We start from the raw sequence: 14,686 nt of genomic DNA, 5'->3' as shown, positions 1-14,686 counted from the left end.
GTCAATCATCTTCCCTTCAGGGTCACTGAAGGACTGTCCCAGTCGCACTGAAGGCAGTGGGAGCCAGTTCGCCAACATCAGCTCTGCTTGGCACTGTCTTGGATGCAAAATGCCTTATGATTTATGGAGGCAGAAGCGTTACCCAGCAGTAAGTCCCCCCCACGTGCTAAGATCGCTCAAAAGGTTTTCATGCATCTGGCCATCCACGTACCCAGGGGCATCTGTGCCCAGAAACCAAATAACCGCACCTCTGTCTATATACATGGACCTTGTATTTGGTTCGTCCTGCCTATGCTCGGGAAGATTGTTCTCCTCCCTTAGGGAAATAAGGCTAGGTAGGGGTTAAATGAAGTGTGAACATATGTCCACAAGAGCCAGAGGAAAGCTTGTCTTGTGAATTCTGGCACCGGACAGCAGATGCAGACTTGAAGCTCAGGGTGGAGGGGGCAGATGGAGGGAAAAACGAAAGCGAAATGTTCACAGACCTGGAGACTTCCAAATCTTGGGAACGAGAGTATCCAGACTGCAGCTACAGATCCAAAGGTGGAGGCGTGTGGCCATTTCCATGGCAGGTTTCTGTGTGTTATAGACCTCAGCCTATTTTGAACCAACTTAGGCAAAACCGTGTGCAGAAAGAGCTGGGGGACTGTGATCACACTTTTCTCTCTGGGCAGATGCATATTAACAATTAAGACCACATTGGACGTTCCTCTTTAGGCAACTCAGCCACTATATAAATACAGAAAATAAAGCCCAAGTTTTTGGTGCTGTGTGAAAACAGTGAGTTTTGTACACCGTAAGTTTTCTGCAAATGAATTTTTGCACATCCTTGTACCAGTTAGATAAAGACACAGTGTGAGCTGGGGAAACGAGGTATCTGCATGTGTGTTTGCCACATACGGAGAATTTGCAAGACAATAACTGGAACAGCATTTCTGGGCTTGGTTTCAAGGAACAATGGGAGCCTGAGGAAGTTCAGCCTCTTTAGTTTCCCACTCTCTGTCTATGCTGTGAAATGCAGGAACGAGCAGCCTGGTCTTCAGGTGAGAGCAGGCAGGGGCTGAAGCTCATGTTTTAGCAGAGATTTTCCAATGCATACCCACTTCCTAGCCGCAGGAGCGAGCACATAAATCAGCCCTGCCTCTGGCTGCCTGTCATTGCTTCCCGCAGCCTCTCTTTGTACCATACCTTGGGTAGCCCAAGCGCTGCCTATGATGACCTGCGTGTGATTCTGTGGGGTCAGCGTTCCCGGCAGATGACGGTACTGTATGTGTGATAACAGACCTCCTTTCGTTTGCACAAAAGGGAGATTTCATCCAGCAACCCAATGTAATTCGGTTCAAAACTAAAGCTAAAACCTCTTCCGTTACTCTAAGCTGTTTGTTTAATCCTCCGTATTACTTAATGTTCTATTAAAAGTCTTTCTTCTTAAATGCTTATTGAAGCAAGCCAGAAGCACATAAAACTCCTAATGTAATTAGCAATAAAAATAATTCCAAAACCCAATTACTTCATTAATATGGAAAGAAGTACAAATTGCACAGACGCAAATTTGCTTACAGGTACAAAGCTGGTGCAGCACCACTAATGGCAATGGACTGTTATGACCAGAGGCAGGGACTCTTCTTGCTCAAACAGGACCCACTTCAGGAGAAGGACGTTCAGCTTCTGGCAGCAGTTTTGTGCTGTTGTTTATTGTTCTCTCTTATTTTGGTTTTTTGTTAGGGACTGGTGACATTCCCAGGGTGCAAGATTGTTTATTATTTTTTAACCGAATCTAGAACAGTGAAGTACCAGTAATATCTTCCCTTGATGTTGCCCCATCCTTCCCACCGCATTATTGCCTGCTTTGTACCAGCAGTGTCTCCAGGAGATAATTCCTTTCCTCTCTCCTCCCCGTGAAGAAGCAATTCCTTCTTGGCAACGCTGCAAGCAGCACTTTTCAGCTGTGGCAGCATCCAGTAGCTAAGCAACAAACAGCATCAAATCAAGGTGTATGGGAGAAACGCCCCCCCCGCTGCGCGTGTTACAGTGCAATCCAGCGAAAATTGCTGCATCACGGTTACTTTTGCTTCATGCTAAAAAGGAATCCGGCTGCCGCATCTTGAAAACAACCCATTCTCTGAAGCATAAGGGCGTTTGCTACCACTTTTCGCACTGGCCATCAGCAGTTTTGGCCCTGGCTCGGTCCAGACAGACTTCCAGAGGAGTCATCTGGGCACACAGGTCTGAGAGCATCGCTCCGATTCCCATCTTCTGCAGGTAGCAGAGGAGGAAATTAGGATGTGAGTGGAAATGCCTTATGCCCAGCGGTTCAGCCCCACCTTGGCAAAGCCAGGGAGGGGAGAGCAAGGCTGTGAGAGTACTGCACACAGAGCCGGGATGGTGCTACAGCACTGCACCTGGAAATAGGCTGAGACTATTGTTCCCAAATACTGAAATCTTCTATGGAAGAAAAAATTACTAGTATACTGACAGTCATGGGTCTTGATGGGTGGTAGTTGAGGGTTTTTTTGGTTGTTTTTGGTTTTTAGTTAAACCATGCTCTTCACACTGCTTGGTTAAGGCCAAGAGACAATGCCAATCTATGCAACTCTGTCTTAAACATCCCCTTCCACTTGTTTCTTTGTCCTGCTCCCATTTTCTTTTCCCTCTCCCACGTAAACTGCCTTGACTGAATGGACTGAAGCGCAATTTCCTTTTAATAGGCAAGTGACTTTTCGCTGGTGCCTGAGTTATGGCCTAACATGTGTTTCATTATACAAGTCATAATAACCTTTCCATATATTGTACATTTTGTTTTTAACACACTTATTAATGAGAAAACAAAGTTCATCATGTTAACAGCATAAAAGCACCTAATGGGCAGAATCCCTTGCATAACTGACTGGATTGATAGCTCAGCAAGGCTACTATAACAAGGAAATAATAAATGTATAATGAGCTGATTCTGATTCTCAAATCAGGCTCGTTTGACTTATTCTAGAGAAGATATTCAGAATATTATTAGCATGAGCATGGAGCAAGGCTGTGTGAGAAAAGAATTAGAGCTGAGCAGTCTTCTGTGGCATTATATTTAGAAGTTCGCTAGGAGTATATTATTGACTACAATCAATAAACAGGATGACCAATACGTCAGCAACATTTAAAGAGGATGCCCTGGATCAACAAATAGACTCCACAGTCAGCCAGAGGTTACTTGTTCAGTTGCGAACCTGAGTCTGAGAACAAAAATCTTTGCTAAGAAACATGCCTGGGACGGAGTTCGGTCAACAGAGCACATTAAATACCAATACTCACCCAGAAAGTTGAAAACGCAAATGTCATTTGAAAAATTGCATCTAATGCAAGTGCGCAGAGAACAGCAAGTACCTGACAGCCACCAGCCCGCTGAATGCAGGATGATTTTGCTGCCGAGTGCTACTCCCTTCGGCAGCTTTGTGGGGAGGGGAGAAACAATCCAGAAGATGTAAAGCAGGGGAGCAAGGGTCGATCTGGATGTTTGCCCTACTCCTGCATGAAGGTCCTCATGAATTTAGAGGCAGGAAATTCCCATTCCTTCAAATGCTAGGATCATCTCCACAATCTCTCAGCAGGGACATCCACCCAAATGCAACTGTTGCCTTCTTGAACCAATGGAGGAGATGTGCCCCTTTGGGCACAATGAGGTGATAAAAAAGGTGGCAGAAAGCTTTTATTGACAGGAATACACAAGCTCATACCTTCTGAAATACTGATGATGATGTTGATGATAATCCATGGCCTCATTCAAGAGCCACTAGGGTCATAGCAAAGGTAGGCTGGCCTTCAGGGATGGAGGTGATCTACACAGCTGTGTTGTCCATTGAATCCTGAAATTAGTAATAATAATAATAGAGAAATGGCTGGCAACCTTACTGTGAGGATCCCACATCATACGTGAGACCTCTGAGCTGCCCATCCTTCCCCAGGAGAAGGTATATTGTGTTTGAAAGAAGTTCAAAGCATTTTATTGCCTTAAGTTACGGCTGGAGGGGACTTCCACACCTTTTTGGGTTCAGACTTGGTACCAGCCAGTTCATCAGTGGAGCTGTGCTGACTTATGCCAGTTTGTCCTCTGGCTCCTACGTAGGAAACTCTTCAGAAGCAGCTAATTTCACTTTTTACATCTTTACTTAAGGCTTTTTCCCAGCTTTGGGAAGCTGCCATTCCTGACTTTCCCTGATCCTCACCAGAGAAATAAGCTCATCCCTCACTTGCCAAGGTGCTAAGTAGTTTCTTACAGCAGTACTGTGGAAATCGTAAATCCTCTGCATCGTCAGGCCGTGTGGAAGGCCGTCTGGGGATGGACTGAGCAGTGAGGATGGCTGCGCTCTTGGTTTGACTCTGCCAACCTGGTGTTCTCCGTGGCTCGTGCCGAACCACATTGCCTGGGCCCCAGAGCTGGCCGTTGCACTCTCACGGTGTTTTCCTGAGACTTTGGTGCCAGCACTTTGCAACTCCGTGGTCAAGGAAACTGCTTGGAGTTAAAAAGGAGAGGGTTAATCCAGAAAATCACAGTGCAAAGATAAAATACACAAAACCAATGGTTGTTACTGCGCTTGAACAATAGTGAAGGAATATTTGCTTATTTACATTTTTACTGTGTTACCTACAGCTTGAGTGAAGCTGCTTTTCCTGTTCGTGCATGTACTGAGCCCTTTGATTTCTGTGACACTGTGATTTCATTGCTTTGCCCCTTGGAAGCTTTTCCTTAATTTTTCCCCTGCAGCTTAGCAACCTGAAACCACATGTATAACGTGAGTCTATCTCAGGCATACAATACTTTCCCCAATCCCCTTGCTCTTTTTTAATTCATAATTTATTATTTTTTTAAGTTTAAGTGCTGACCGCTCCTTTGGAGTGGTCTGAAATTGGCTTTGCCTTTAGATTTGCACTGGACTTGATATACATCAGGGGGTTAATAGGGAAGGCTATGCTATGCGTAGCTTTCCATAGGGGCACGACTCACTGAAGTCAGACGGATCAGACAGCTGGGGTGGGACCTAGCAGGCAGCCCTCTGGGCTGAGATGTTTGTCTCAGGAAGGAAGAATTGCCCGCGGGTGGTCGCGGTGCCTCCCAGGGACCGCAGAGGGATCCTGGACTGGGCACCTAATTCCCGGACGGCTAAATTAGGGAGAATGGATCCCATTGCAAGCACCACGGAGCTTCAGGCGCTCTGCGGTCGTGGCTTGGCTTAAGCAAGATATTTAACTGTGGGTACGTTATCAGGCACCGAAGGAGCCCTGTTGCCTTCAATGCTGAAACACCTGGTTTCATGCACTCATCGTGCCTCTGGCGGCAGCACCAAAAACAAAGTGGAGAGAGGTTTAGGCCAACAGGCTCCAACCTGCAGGACTAAAATTAGAGAATTATGTATTTCTTCTTCAAAGAAGCGCCTGGACTTTCACAGGGGCTGCGCTGGCAGAGGGGCAGGTCTGGCACGACCAGCCATCATGCCTTAGTGTGACCGAGGTGGAAAAGAGGGAGACTTTCCGATGAGGGCAAAAAAGAAATTCTGCATATCAAGAAACTTCAGCCGCCTGTGCTTGGAAAATTGCTCTGCTGCTTCTAAACTTTTCCCCCCAAACAATCAGTCTGTTTCGACAACGGCCGCTTTGAAAATGGGCTTCTCTGGGGTTGGGTGTGGGGACGCCGGGCTGCGAGGGACTGACCTCATTTCCAGCACACATCGCCGCTCAGCCTGGCAGGGCTCTCTGGAGCTTTCTGTAATATATACAGCCATTTCCCTGGCTTTTCTCAAAATAATAAGAAGAGCATAACTTGCCTCTAACAGTGCCTGACGCAGCTGCATATGCTGCTCGCCCCCAAGACTACCCTGGCTCCCGAGAGCTGCTGTGGACAGAGTGACACATGGAGGAATTGTGCCAAGAACAGGGGTTTTTTTCTCTCCGATCTTGTCGCGCTGATGACGCTGGGGGTTGATGATGCTGATCTGGCTGGGAGAGCCACCGCTTCTTCTTTCACCATGGTAACGAGGAGGAATTTGTACGCAATGGGGATGGGAAGGTTTGTAGTGTTTTACTGGGGGAGTTGGAGACTTTTTCTTGTGGAAACTCTTTGGTCAAGGGGAGCGCAGGAGGAAATTGCCTTTTCGGTAGATCCCTGCAATTCCTTGCTTGGCAGAAGCAGGATCATGTTTCCCTCAGCAGGTGCAGGGGCCTGTCAGTGCTAAAATAATAACTCAGAGAAAGTAGGTGCCCCTGTGAGCCTGTGGAAATCCTCTCCCTCCTCTTAATTTGCTGTCTCCGGATCTTTTGAAGGAGTGCACACATGCATAGGACCAGAGTGGTCAGACCTTATTTATTGCCTAGTGGGGTTTTCACCTAGTTTGCAGTCTATTCATTCTCCTCATCTTATAATTTTCACTCTCCCCTTCTCATTTTCCTTCATTATTTTGAAATCTGTCCTCCAACCTGGCCCCACACACCGCTGGAGCACGGTTTGCCATCTGGAAAGGCTGCCAGGGCTGTGTGCCCGTGGCAGCAGCTGGGGGAGGAGGCTGTGTGGTGGCCCAGGGCCCCCCGTCCCAGGCACCTTCACCTCAGAGGAGAGAGGGAGGTTGCTCCCAGCACCCTTGGACTGGAATAACTGGGAGCCCTGGGCTTGGAGAGCTGCAAGTGGGGCCAGGACGGGGGCAGCAGGTGAGTTCACAGCTGAGCACTACTGCTTTGGCTTTGCTTTCAGTACTAAAAAAACAGGGTGCCCTCGGGCGGGAGGGCTAAAAGCAACATAACAAATGCTCTGTGGTGATCATCCCGCTGGACTGTTGCAGAAACAAGTCACAGACACCAAAACCGCCCCGTAGTTGTCCGTCAAACACTGGTGGCATCACCTGGGAGCCTCGTGGCTAAGGCTGCAGCGCTGCTCCCACCGGGTTTGTGCCAGACCAGCAATCCCAAGCGAGTTTATTGTGCAATAAATCACAGCTTCTTTTGCAGGGTATCTCCCCCCCCCGGCCCTTTTCCTCCATTTTGCTTCCCTGATTTGCATCCTACACGGTTCCCCTGCACTGGCAAAGGAGAGTATCCAGCTGCAAAGGTTTACTAGCGCAAACACCTTCCACCATTAAAAATGCTTCATTGACTGTGACAGGACTCTGTGCTCTGTGGAGAACACTGCCAAGCAGTTAGACATGTTGTTTTACAAAAATTAGAGCTAAAATATGAAGCAGTTTAGGTTTTTACCACTCAGCTGTAATCTCCACTTTACACTATTTGTCCTTTGGAGCTGGATAGAAATCGACTCTCTCCCTGGTCTGCAGCCATTCTTTTGTGTTGGCAGCAGCTCTAATTATGCACCAATTAACCTTAATTAAACCAATTCCTGTGTAACTGCACATGCAGACAATGCACTGAACAAACGGCCTGACAAATATTGTCACTTAAAAGGCATAAAAACACGTCAAATCCTTAACTGGAAAGTCAGATTGTAAATTGCTGCAGATTTGTAGCTTTGTTCTTAAAATGATCAAACAGCAGTAGTGGCCAAACACCCCGAATGCTCCCAAAACCTTGGCTGAATTAATTTTCTCAGGCTGCTGAGGCCAAAATATATTATTTGTGTAGGAAAAGGGGGTGATGGAGCACCCTTAATTGTAGCAGCTGGCACGCTGGTCTAGAGGGCATCAGGACGGCAACCCCAGGTAGAGAGCCACTAAGTTCCCCTTCTAGAGCCTGGGTGACTTTGGGCAAATTGCTGGATTATTTGGCGATCCCCGCTGACCTCTGCCCGGCTGTTTGTCCAGAAAACGCTCCCTAAAGCCAGGACTGTCCCTCCTGTCATGCAATGGAGCTGCGATTTTGTTGGAAATGGGATGCAGTTTGCACCCTGTAAGCAGTAACGCAGCCAACAGATGGTGCTCGTACATACAGTTACTCCAGGTTTCTTCCGAAAATGCTATGCAAGCTTTCTTCATTTTATGATGCAATATTTTTTGAGGGAGCTGCTGCAAAGAGCACAAGATTTACCTTAATTTCCCTGAGCAGAACCAGCCCCTGGGACTGCTGGTGTGTGGACAGAGTCCTTGCCAAAGGGGTTACACGCCTCCGGTTTGGCCCTTTTTCAAAGTGTTTGTAAAGGAAATAAGTTAGACTGAGAAAAAGTCCAGGCTCTGCATCACTTATTTATCCTCCAGTGAAAAAAAAAAAAAAAAAGATTGCAAGATCCCAAGATTGGTTTGCAGCAGAGCAGCAAGAAAAAAAAAAGGCATAACTAGCGCTGAATTCAGAATTTTGTCTTCCCTGCTGTTTGTAAAATGTGTTTAGTTGGGGGAAAAAAAAAGCGCCCTTCAAATCCTTGAATATGTATTGACTTTCTGGTGGTTCAGTTTTATGCTACTGAACGCTTTCCTTTCTGTAGTTAATCAAACAGGCTCTAGGCGTAGCACTTTGTGGTAAAATATTCTGCCTTGTGAACACTGCAATTAAAAGCAAAGCTGATTAAGCATGTAAATCATGCCCATATAAATTAGTTACTGACATGTTCACTTGGCCACTGGCGCTGATCGCGGTGGGAAGGGGGATTCGCACGATCCATGTGCCTGTGCAGAGACCCTGTTGCGAGGAGCTGCTTGGGAAAGGAGGAGACGCGGCCGCGAACACACGTAGGGCAGTGGGATGGTGGTGGTGTCTTCCAGTCGGACACAGCCCCGTTGCTGGGGAGCCGAGGACAGGATGGATGCCGGCGGATGCTGAGGCAACTCAAGTCGGGGATGGGGACAAAGATTAACCAGCCACGGCGCAGCTCCATTTATGAAGTGACGCGACCTCATCCATCGCTTACTGAAATAGATGGAAACACTTCTCCAGACTGTAATAGAGCTTGGGATTGGTCCAGAGCGAGTCCGGTAAAGGGATTCAGCTGTGGATTGAAACATGCTCCCAAGAGAAGCGATGGAAGCAGTCCCGCTTCCTTCTTGCTGGCTGGGCTCAGCCCTGCAGCCGCCCTGCGGTGCCCAGCAGAAGTTTGGGGGACTCAAGAGCGTTCGACGAAATTTTGTAGAAATGTTGAGAGTTTCATGGCAGGCGTGAAAGCAAGCTGCCTTGCAGCTAACCTCTTGCAACCTAGAGAAAACAACTGGGAGGTGTCGCGTCTGGGAGCAGAGCTAGGGGCAAGTGGGCTGGCGTGAAGAACAGAGAAAGGGGAATGAAAAACCTTTTGCGAATGAGGCAAGAACAGAAAATGTGTTTTGGCAGCTGGACAAGCGTGTGAAAGCCCAGGCAAAATATAGATGAGGGTAAAAATTGCTGCCAGCCTTGGGGACAGTGCTATTCCCAGATTTGCATGCAGAACCAAGATTTTCCCTCCAGGAGCATCATTTTTTTTTTCTTCCAAGCCACTCATCAGCCTGCATTGGGTGGTGAGAAATCCCTGCCATCTGCAGGAGGGCGCGGAGGAGGTCCTGTGAGTTGCTCTGTGGGTGGCTCTCCCTCTTCCCCACGTCCACATGCACCCTGCACAGACACGGCAAGATGTTGAAAAGCACCCAAGGGCATCTAACTCACTTTTCGTTAAAGAGAGGAGAATGGGCACCTGGATGGCAGTCAGTGAGGCCAAAGGGACGGGGGCAGATGGCTGAGCAGGCTCTGGGACCAGAGGAAGGTGCTTCTGAAGAGCAAAGGAGAGAAGCTGCCAGGCTGAGTGGGAAGCCCCAGACAGCTGGCTACAAAATGCTGAGCGCCGAGCCATTCATGATTTTTTTTTTTTAATTAAATAAAAAATAAAAATTGTATGCATCTCTTGCAAGAGCTTGTGCCTTGAAATCAAACTGCACATTTTATCACTCCCGCCTGTTTGAAGGCAAGAGCCTGCAGGTGTCTTCTGAGAGCAGGGCTCGCTTTTCCGAATGTGCCAAGCTGACCTTTGCTGGATCAGGCCCAGGAATGGCCCGCTCACCAGGACCTGGGCTCCCAAGGTCGAAAGCAGCCAGCGCCACGTCCTCTTCTCCCTGGAAAGCAGCTCTGCGGGCTACGGCGGTGACTAATCCTCCTGCTTGGAGCGGGACCAGTGAGCAACCACAAACAGGAGCCGCCAGAAGACAAAGGAGGAGGAGGAGGCTCGTAATCAAATGGTTGGGCCGTTCCCCTGGCTGGCTTCAGTCTGTGCTGCCTGGACACTTCATTTGTTGTTTTACACTATGCTGGCAGGGCATGAAAGCTGATGGTTCCTACTAGGACATCACCGTGAGCACTGGGGACAAACTGCGCTACGGCTGCAAAGCTAAAATTAATTTTGACTCTTGTCTGCCATAGTGACGTATTTTTCTATGGCAAACTCTTGAGTACTAATGGATTGTCTACTAATGGTAGCAGTGGAAAGAGTAGCAGTGTGATTTCCAGTAGCTCTGGGCAAATTCACTTATACTAAAATTAAATAGCCACAGGAACTATTTCACAAATTTTTGCCAGCTCAAGCTCAGAAGGCACAAAGAAGAGGCTCCCCAGAAGTTTATTTTAACCACAGACCCTGACGGGTGGGGATCCAGCTCTGCAGTGACAAGATCCATGCATCTGCGTGGGATTCAAATGGAGTCAACTTAATTGCAAATCAAGTTGTCAGGCAAGTCCCCCAGTATCTCCTTCCCTCCCACAGCACAGTCTCAGCACTGTCATTACTGCAGGCAAGCTCTGCCATTTGCATCTCCTGCTGTGGTCATTAAAGGAGTTGCAAACATGCCAGCCCAAACGTGTCACCCTCACCCTGCGCCTCTTGATGCCCCAAAAGAAATTCCTGGTGCCTTCAGCAGAAGTCTGTGGATGAGCAGAGAAGAGGAGCCTGGGGAAGATACTGGCGCTGGCTACGGGCTGTTTGGTGGTGTGTCCCAGGCCAGGGATCAGCAGTCCACAATTACAAGCTGGAGGAAAAACCTGAGGAGCAAACTTCTCCCCCAAAGGTACCCGCTGTTCACAGGCCGGTGGAAGTGATGGTCTCCTGACTGTTCCAAGACTTGAAATTCTCCTGTTCTGGAACACATATTTTGGGTCACCTTGAGGAAGATACTTAATCTCCCTGCGTTTCCATTCCCCAGGCGAAAGATAGAAATAGCAGCACTGCCTTCCTTCCAGCAGCAGAAGTGCATTAAAGATTGCGAAGGTGATGGGAACCCTGCAAGTGTCTCGATGGAAGAGATTCATTTGAATACATTTGTTGTGCATTACTCACTCAGCCCTGAGTTTTAATCTTCTCCTCCTCTCCATCACTGTAATCTAAATTTTCTTGAGCTCTCTCACTAGAGCTCAGTCCCAGTTTAATCCCTGCCTCGTTTGAGTGATTCCTCCAATTTCTCCTTTAGCAAATGGCAAGGCTTATGTTCGCCTTCATCTCTCCTCTAAGTCTGTCACAGGAGAGTTGCTTATGCTCCCTTTGCAGGGAGCACCAGCAGTTTATTTGGGAGCTTGCGCAACTTCTCTGAATAATTTCTCTTCTGTTTTTCCAGTCTGGTGGCTCGCGTTTCACAGTCTTTTCCAGACCTGCTGAACCATCTCGTGTTTGGGGGGTTGGAAGCCCGCTTTCCATCAAAGTGGCGGCAGCCTGCCCTTCCTCTTCCCTCCCGCGGGACGTTTTGGTCCGGGCAGGGGTGCGTGGGGCACCCCTTGCTCACACTGATAGAAGCGCTGTATTTTGCAGAGGTGCAGCTGGCAAGCTCGGCGAGCGGCAGGGCCAAGCCCCCAGGCCCCGCGCTGCACGTGATTGATAGCCAAAGCTGTTCTGCTTTCCACACCGCTAGGCTTTCAGCAAGGACGAGTGCTCAGGATGCTCCTGGGGGGCAGCAAGTCTACATCTGGTTTCTGGGGGTTTGTTACCGCCGTTGGGGCTAGGGCAGAGGTTCTGCTTTACAGCCGTCTTTGCAAAAGGTGATTTATTTTTTTTTTTTTACATACCTTGTGTGTCATTCTTGCATATTAAGCAATGCTGCAAAAGTCATTTTCCTCCACAGCAGGTGCTACGTTTGGACTTTTATTGGTTTATTAACTTCCAGCTTTCTTGACTGTTTTTCCAGTAGGATTATTTGTTACTCTATTAGCAAACAAGTCCTGGCTCACATAGGCAGAAATGTGCAGGAGGCATGTAATTCCCAATTTATTAGCTTGGTTCACATGATGTTATCATGAATTGATTGTAATGCTTAGTGGCATTAGCAGTACCTTCCTATCATGACAACAGTATTTACTGTCAGGAACACTATTTGTGCAGCAGTTGTGTTACACCACAAATAATTATATTACATTCAATTTGTATTATTACACATAATGCAACCCTGCCTGCTGCATAGTATCATACTTCATTAACGCCCGAGGCAGAACAGCATCACACAAATACCCTCCTTGGCGCTTTTCATTTGAAATGATATTCTACTAATTATTAAAATGTAGATCAAAAATGACATATCCCAACTACAAAAAATTTAGAAAGAAAAGTCTCCGCTGCATCAATAGAGAAAGAACACCGATTAAAATTCATTGCTCTGAAAATGATCGCTCTACAAATTTAAGGAGATGCTGTCAAGTTTGGTAAACCCCAGAAATGACAAATCTTATTTTCCTGCATTTCCTGCAAATTTCCTGCAATTCTGTGTGTCCTTGTCATGATAAAATGAGTTTTAGAAAGCAGTGAAAATTCAGTTATTTGTATGCAGCCCTACGAAAAGAGGACAGCACCGTCCCGGCCTTGAGGGGCCGGTGCCTCTGCTCCGTTGTTAGGGTGACCCTGACAGAGCCCTCTGGACAGGCTGTAAATAACGCTGCAGAGAGGGGATAGTCTGCGTTAGAGTAACATGGCCGGCAGTCCCTCCAAGAGGGTCCTGGGCTCCCCAGAAACCCCACACAAGCCCTTCGCATCCCGCAGCTCGTAGGGGGCTGCCGAGCTATTCAACAAGCTTCTGCCTCTGGGAGCAGCTGCTGCACGGCTACAGCTGAAATTCCCTTTAGGGCTCCTCTAGCTATGTAGGTCTCGTCACAAAGGCTGTTTAGAAAAGGACCTACGTAGCCTATCTCCATACGTGACAAGAGGAGCAGGTAGTAACAAGTAGGGTTATGGGACATTTCACCACGTGAGCATTAAGTTTCTTTCACTTTTGAAAGTCTTCTGCATGGGATCTACTCCAGTAATAAAGCACAGCCCTTGTAACTTCATCTGAACTACCAAGACACTCTAGAGGAACCTGCCAAAATCTCCTAAAAAACTCAACAATAGAAAAATGCACCTTGACCCACACAGCCAAACCTTGTTTGAGGCGGACTGGTTATTCTGAAGGCTATTAGTGACGTACCAAATGGGTTTTGATCCCAAGAATACCTGGTAAATGGTGTGCAATTTCTGTAGAAGGTGTTTGTGAACATCTTTGCCTATTAAAGAGAGATTTACATTCTGGGAGCTGGGGTACCTGTTGCAAACAGCAGATGGTGGAGGCCAAGGTGGAAGAGACACGGGCAAGCTCCTGGCAGAAGCAGAGAGATGCTGTGTTTTGAGCATCCTGCTCATAGGGAGACTGTATGTTATTGTTTCTACCTTATTCAAGGAAAAGAAGAGCTTGCAAAAAAATGCTGTGATACCATCAGATTTCTCTATCCTCACGAAAATAAATCTACGGGGTGCCAAATTTAAGTGAACTTTTTTTGGAAGCATTTAAGGGCACATTACGTCACCTGTGCCAGGCTGTGGGAAGGAATAGATTTCAAAGAGGTTATTTGTAAAATAAGGTACCAGGAGCTGAGGTCAGTTGTCACCCCAGCTCACGGTGATGAACTCCTCTTTGTGTCAGCAAGTGAACATGGATATCGAAGTCTAACCCATGCCAAGGGTTGAGGGTCAAGGCCACTTAGTCTTGTGAGACAGCTGTATCAGGAAAGTTTGGGGCAATTCAGAGGGGAGTGAGATGGATTTAATTAAATTAAAGAACTTTTGAGCATTTCCAGGAAGCACGAGCATTTTCAACCTCCAGTATAAGATGAGGTGAAGAGAGCAGAATGCAGATGGAAAATAATTACACATATAATATTAAAGCACACATTAATTACCTTTTTTGTAAGACAGATACCAAGTGTATAGAGACAAGACATGGCCCATCTCTAACTTAGGACATAGTTTGAAAATAATAGAGATTTTTAACATATCCCTTGAAGAACTCTCTAAAACTAATGGCAGTTGAAAGCCAGATGAAGTAGCTATTTTATCTGGCAAGCTTCCATGCAAAATTTCCTGCTGATGCTGGCTCAGACAGATGGAGATTTGGGGAGGGAAGAACAAAGTGCCATAGGGCTTTATTGGATGAGCCTTGAAAGGTTTCTGTAAGCTTCTATCGCAAGGTTTATGAACCTTGGGCTTGTTAACTTCAATGCGGTTTTGTTCAGTGTTTTAACCCTGCTTTATTTCCTGTGGTCCAGATGACACATTTACACATCCTCAGAAAATTTAGTGGGATGCTCTTCAAACACCGTGTGACTCTGCACAAGTAAGGGCAGAAAATTGCTGGTTTTACCTCAATATATAAAAGTTTTTGAATATCGCTATATAAAGTGCTTTTCTCTTGAAATGTCTTCTTTGGTTAGATCATGCAAATTTAGTGCTGGCTGTTGCTTCTGTAAGATGAAAAGTATGAACAACTCATGAATATTTCATCATTTGTTTCTGCACTGGTCAGAAATG

This window comes from Aptenodytes patagonicus, chromosome 3 (assembly GCF_965638725.1).
Source record: "Aptenodytes patagonicus chromosome 3, bAptPat1.pri.cur, whole genome shotgun sequence".
Taxonomy (NCBI): Eukaryota; Metazoa; Chordata; class Aves; order Sphenisciformes; family Spheniscidae; genus Aptenodytes; species Aptenodytes patagonicus.
Note: the sequence above shows the minus strand (reverse complement) of the source record.